This window comes from Vidua chalybeata, chromosome 2, assembly GCF_026979565.1.
Source record: "Vidua chalybeata isolate OUT-0048 chromosome 2, bVidCha1 merged haplotype, whole genome shotgun sequence".
NCBI classification, from domain to species: domain Eukaryota; kingdom Metazoa; phylum Chordata; class Aves; order Passeriformes; family Viduidae; genus Vidua; species Vidua chalybeata.
The window spans coordinates 102,641,199-102,648,104 of record NC_071531.1 but is presented as its reverse complement, the minus strand read 5'-3'; the positions used below and the strand labels follow the sequence as shown (position 1 = coordinate 102,648,104).

At 38.0% G+C, this 6,906-nt stretch overlaps 1 long non-coding RNA gene across 1 annotated transcript; it reads left to right on the top strand.

Annotated features, from left to right (window-relative positions):
• The first annotated feature begins 4,359 nt into the window (after nt 1-4,359).
• LOC128784150 (uncharacterized) lies at nt 4,360-6,594 on the top strand. The gene is made up of 4 exons (XR_008429377.1): nt 4,360-4,411; nt 5,289-5,447; nt 5,525-5,605; nt 5,705-6,594. It is a non-coding gene; the product is annotated as an uncharacterized LOC128784150 (long non-coding RNA).
• Nucleotides 6,595-6,906: the final 312 nt, after the last annotated feature.

Below are 6,906 nucleotides of genomic sequence, written 5' to 3'. Positions count from 1 at the left end.
CCCAACAAAACAGAGTTCTTTTATAAAGGAAGCAGTAATAGCAAAATAAAGTCTCCAGGCAAACTCTAATCTCCATTGAACTACATTATGTGAAGGTCAATGAGTAGGGAAGGAAGGAAATAGAAGTGTGGTCTATAGGGGCATAGAGATACAGCTACAACAGCCTTGAAAAAGACTTTTTAAATTACAGTTAGCTATTTAGGTCACAGCAGAAGAGAAGAGCTTGACTTGAAGTATCAGTTACAACTCACAGTAAGGACCATGATGGATGAGGCCAAATAATTTACAGAATCTACTGTTTGAATAAGCACTTTCACGTCCATTTTGTCAAAGAAACTAATTGATAAAGTCATATTATGCATCCAAGAAAGTTCACCATGTGGCTCCTAGTTTACAACCAGGTAGCATCAGATATATGACATGTGAGTGCAGTATGTGAATGAAACACTATTTTTATCTTTTCAGTGAATTATCTCCATCACTTACAAATGCTTTACTGAAGCTCCTCTTCTCAGACACTGTCATGAGTCACTACAGGTTTACCCTGTTTCTCTTGGTTAAAGCACATAGAGACTACCATCCCACATAATACTTCAAAATATGACAATTGGACACAAATCAGTTAGTCAGTGACCAGAAGTCACTTAGCATTTATGCTTACTGTAGACCTTGTGCTTTACATTATCCCTTGAAAGTTAAAAAGTTATGATAGCCATCTCTACCAAAAAGATAGAGAAATAACCCCTTGAACCTGTGCACTCTGATCCCATAGCACTCTCATTTTATTTTAGAGCTTTTATTTCAAGCATGGAATCTTTTTGCTCTCAGTTTCCTAAACTGTCCCTCAGCCTAAAGAACAACTTGGCAGGGTATGTCAAATATTCTTTTTCCACTATCACATAAAAATCTACACAAATATTTCCCAGCAGAAAAAGGTGTAGCTGCTGTAATTATCTATATATATATGGAACAAATCTTCAGGAATTAACTCTTTAAAACTTTATAAATTATCAATACCTCAGGAATCTGCTGAGGAGAGGAACTTTAGCTCTATATACACCTAACAATTATCAATCCAAAATTCTCCATTCTTGACACAAATGTCAATGCTGTGTAACATTTTCCTTCAACTTAGGTGTAAAGATGAGACGACAACTACCAGAAAACATAAAAGTTATCTGTATTTTCCAATATATATCAGTATCTAGTTGACCAAATGTTTAATGTATTTGTCTAAATTATTTCTCAGTATTAACGGAATATCTCTGAAAGAACTACACATGACCACCAGAGGAGTGGAAAAGTGGAGACTTCTGATAGTATCATTCACTAAATATATTCATTGCTTCAGTGATGCTCATTTTGACTTTGCTATTGTTTTTGTACACCATTATATTATATCATTTGTTTAGGCACCCACAATTATTATTATTATTCTTATTAATATCATTATTGTCCTAAGTAAAGGTAACATTTCCAAATGAAATCACAACTCATAAACAATGCCACAACTTTCTTTTCTTCTTAACATCATTTTCACATTGTTTTCATTGAATAAAACCTTTTTTAATTGTCAAAGGGAGCTAGAGGCCTCCCCATTAATAAGGGTACATCTTCCATGAAATATCAGGTATTTTGTGATGTACTACAGTTACTTTCTTCAGTGTATAGCAGTTTCTGTTCCACACACTATGACAGTAAAAAGAATAACTAAATAAGTCAGAAAACATGAAGTATTCTCTGTCCCCTCCTTTTTAGTTGCTTGTCACAATTATTAAATTGTCTTTTGCTAGCACAGTTGTGAAATCATCCCTTAGTGCCATTATATAAGGTACTGTGGGATCTTTTGCAAACTAGGGTTCTATATCAGCCTCTATTTTCAAGTGTGAATTATTAACAGGACCCTAATATGGATTTTTAAAACTTGTTCCATTTTATAGAAAGTCCTGTGTCAATTTAGGGATATAAAAGCACAAACTAGGTTACAAAAGAATAAAAAATAAAGTCTTTGCAAAGAAGCCCTCCTAAAAACTCCTTTCACTATAGGCGCTGATCTTCAAAGTACCTCAGACTGAAACATTATTATAAGCTTCTGTTCTTTCACTGTATACCTCAGAGTACCAAACACGTGACAATAGGATTGATTACCTTTCCTGCTCAGATACTGCATAATGAAATTAATAGTATAAGGAGAATAAAAAAAAATCATGACAAAATGTATTTTCACAGTCAAAGACATGAATAATAGAAATAGCGCTGGCTCCACCTTTCCACCTTTTCCAATGATGATATGAGTATGTAATCTTGGTCATAAAAGAGTAAATCTCAGCAAGGCAAAAATAGCCATAAATTTAGTTAGTTCAAACTATTTTTGTTTTAAACCAGAAGTCACTTTGTGACCTAATGAAAAGGTACACCAATGACTTTCAGGTAGGAAGGTTAAAGGCAGCAGAAATGGGCTGTGAAGGGGCACCCTTCTGAAGAGCCCATTTTCAGAACGGGAAAGCAGGGGAAAGACAGACACCCAACCCCCTCCTGCCATTCACTTACTCCCCTACCAATAAGACTGGGGAGACGATCATGAGGACAGAAATGAGAAAACTCATGGAATGGGATAAAGATAGGTAAAACAAACATGACAGCTTAAGTATGATTCAATAATGATTTATTCAGGAGAAGATACTAAAGCTTTCCAGACTACTGCCTTCACCTTTGAAAATGTTTCCTTCTTACTGACTTATGATGTAATTTCATTATCTTAAACCTATAAAGAATTTATTTTGAAACATTAGACTCCAGCATGCCATGTTCATAAAAATCTCACCAAGAAACCATTTAAAAAGTATGACTTGCAGCTATAAAATTTCTAAATATGAATTCTCTGCTTTTATATTCTATGAGAACTAGAACAAAGACAAAACCTGTCACAAAACTATATTAAAACCCCTCACTTTTTAATATTCTTTCTCAGGTGAAAAAACTTTTTTCACCTGGAGAAGGGCCTGGAGCGACAGAACAAGAGGGAATGGCTTCAAACTGACAGAGAGTAGGTTTAGATTAGATATTAGGAAGAAATTCTTTACTGTGGGAATGGTGAGGCACTGGCACAGGTTGCCCAGAGAAATTGTGGGTGTCCTGTTTAAGATGTTCAAGGCCAAGTTGGATGGGGCTTGGAGAAACCTGGTCTAGTGGAAGGTGTTCCTGACCATGGCAGGAGGTTGGAACATGATAGTTTTATGGTTATTTCAAACTCAAACTGTTCCATGACTTGCTGGGTAAACCTGCATTCAAGCATTTCAGACCTAAAGATATTTGTTATTGTTAGAGATACCAGGCTATGTTTTGCATCAAGGATGCATTACATCACCCAAAACACTATGATACAACATGCCAAAATTTAAATATTTTTTGTCTCACATACATTACATTTTCTTTAAACACACACACAAGAGAAAAAAATATAGCATCATTACTTTAAAATTAAATGGCTTTCAGTAAAAAAAAAAAAAAAAAAAAAGGTACTGAAATCCCTGAGGCTTTCATGTGTATAAATGATTTTTCTTCTTTGAGGATGTGATTTGATGCAGTATCTCTGTGAGTGCCTTGAGAAGATAAAGTTGGGTAGTTGCTCAGAAACTTTGCAACAGCCATCATTTCCCCACTAGTGCTAGTTTTGTCTACTGTACTAATAAGGCTCTAAAGAGCATAAGAAAAATTCTTGGCACATTCAAAATCAGTTCTATGCAAAAGTGCATGCTATAAAACATCAGTTTGCTCTCTACTGATGATGCATGAGATATGAAGTCCTACATTCCAGTCTGACCATATTTCACAGTTTTAGTTGCATTCAATTCTTGAATGTTCCTTTTTTTAAACTGGATTTTTTAAAGCATATATAATTCTGATATAATAATAACAATAACCATATTTTTCTTACTCTGCTGTATTTAACATTTCCTACTGTCCCCTCCTTCTCTAAAAGGGAAGTCGGGGAGGATTCTTTTTGCTACATTTCTCGGATGAAAATAAAGCACAAATGTAGCAATATTATACCTGAGAACTGTTTACTTATGCAGAAAGATAAGTGCTCCCACCGAAGGGGGAGAGAAAAGGGGGCAAAGAGAGGAAAAGAGAGACGGAGAGAGAAACTGAAAACCGGGACAGATTGTTACCGCTGTACCCCGGGCTCCCTGTTAGCCATCTGGGCGGATGGAGAGCGCGCTGCAAGCCGCGATGAGTCTGCGTGGCTCCCGCTAGGCGCGAGTTCCGAACGGCCGCGGGCTGCGCGTCTCTCCCGTTGCCAAGGAACAGATTGCTGCGGGTACAGGCGCGCTCGTGGGGCAGTTGCGGGTTGTCAGGGTCGGGGCACGGCGGCTCCGGCCGCTCCGTCGGGGAAACAGCGGAGCGCCAGGTTGCCGTGGTGTCGAGCTGCCTCGGGGAAGCGGTGAAGCAGGGCAGACAGCCAGGGAAGACGCAGGACCGCAGGGAGGAAAAGGAAGGAGGCGGGAGAGGGGGGCCAAGACGATCCTGCGGGCGAGCCCCTGATCCCTCCAAGAAACCCAAAGAAAACAGGCTGGGCGTTGTGGCGCAATTAGTTGCTTTTATCTGCTAAGGCTCCTCCCATAGCCCAATCTCCCGGGCATTTTTTTCCCGGGCATCTGGAGATCTGCCCCACCAGCAGGGAGAAGGGGTCGCTTGCAGCCCAATCGTCGAAGCTTTCTCTGCCCTGATCGACTGTCAGGCGAAGTCTTCCCGGGAGAAGGGCTCCCAGCACACGTAGAGCCCCTATAGCAATTTTTCATCTCCTGTATGATATATGTCGAGACATAAATAAAAATCAGATTGGCCCCTCTCAACCTACTTTTGAAAAAAATACTTTAGAATATTTTTCTTTCTAGCAATTATAGGAAAGCTGATGAATTATTTCTTTTGCTGCTGTAAATCAGTATCACTCTTTTGACTTCTTATGGAGTTATGCAGGATATACACTGGAAGAGCTGTCTTAAACTTGCAGTCATGTAGCTAATTAAGTAGCAGAACTGAAAAATGTTACCTTATTCTAAGCTGTCTGCTCAAATTTGCACCATTTTCAGCCCAAGTGTATTTGAAACGACGGATTGGATAAAACATAGTCAAAATTTATATAACCAAGATAATATAAAGCAAAAGACACACAAAAGATTTCTTAATGTAGTTTTTTAACTGTAGCATTAAACTAAATAAGACTTGGATTTTTATTCCTTCTTTCATGCCCATTCTTCCTTTTTTTTTTTTTTTTTTTTTTTCAGGCTGCCTGGTGCAAAATACAGTCTTCTATATGTCACTAATCCAGTTGGCACCTTGATCTCTTAAATACATTTATCCTCCCTGTAGCTATCACTTCCCTTTACAACATCACTTTTCCCCTCTGTTTCACATGTGAAAGTTGAATTTCTTTCTGAAGAAAGGTAACTAAACCTACTCTGGAAAAGAGTCTTCTCAAGCCACATTACATCCCATCTTACAAGAAATATGTTGCTTTTAGCTCTACCAACATTTCTCTGAAAGGATGAATTGGACACCAGCCAATAGCTCATTTAAGGCATGAGACAAAAAAGGTATCCAGGTAATGGAGCTTAGACAGAGAAACAACTCCAATGACAATTTTCACCCCTTACCCTGACAAAAACTATGAGAGAAACTATGACTTTTTTTTTTTTCCAAGCCCAGTCACAAATCTCTGCATAAATAATGCCCAGCTAAAGGACTTCTTCAAGCAAAGCCCCAGCAACTACTGGAGAGCCTGGCCCTCTCCTTCCTTCGTCTCTTGACTTGTGCATTTCTCCAGTAGATGGTGGAAGAGATGGGAGATGACAGGAAGAGTAAGACACAGCATGGAGTACAGCATAAGTATTTTTCTTGTGTTAAGGACTTCGTCAAAACTGCTTTTTGCCCAACAGAATTATCAAGATAAAGGCATGACTAGAATATCAGTGTTAAAGGGCATGTTAATGTTAATGTTAATGTTTGATGGACAAAAAGTGAAGAAGAGAGTTTTATTAAAATCAAAGTTACGTAAACTTTTATGGTTCAAAATTTGTTGGGAGACAATTTGAAAACTGACTGGCTGCTCCACTGCTGTGATTCATGATAAAAATTAAATCAAGAAGATTTGCTTATTGTGGGAAGTAGTCAGAATCATTTAAAGCAGACAATTTGTGGGATAAGGAAGATTTTAACTGCACAGACTTCAACAAGAAGGCAAGAACAGTAAAACTGCTTCAAGACCTAAGTGTCTCTAGTAAGAAAGAAAATGTGGAATGCAATGAGTGAAAATGAGTATGAAATAACAAAACCCACAACCTTTAATAAGGGGAGAGAAGCATAAGAAAATAAAATACAATGTATTTCAAGGAAGGACAGTGCATTAAATCATAAAATTATTAGAAAATTACCTGTGGTAAATAACTTCTATAGTTCATTGCAGTACACAAGAACAAGCTCAGTTCCTGTAGATGCAGCTCAACTACTCCGATGAGAGTCCCCATTCACCTGCCCAGGAAAAGCCAGTCAGTCATCAGTGTTCAGTGATCCAGGTCTACTTCTCAGAAACAACTAATCAAATCATCTAATGTATTAAATAAAAATATTAATGAGGAACATTAAAAGAAATGCACAAACATGGAAGGTCTGAGGACAAGTAGTACTTCATTGGAGTTGAAGAGATATGAGATTATTTTCAGTGATATCTTCAAGTTCTACTTGCCATTTTTTTAAAATTAGGTTCTGGAAGTGTCGTGCTTTGACACTGCCCCAAAGTCAGGGACCTACGAGAGTCACTTGCTCACCCTCCCCTGCTACAGCTGGGGAGTGGAGAAGGGAAAAAATTAACAAAGGGTTCATGAGTGAGATAAGGACTGAGAGAAA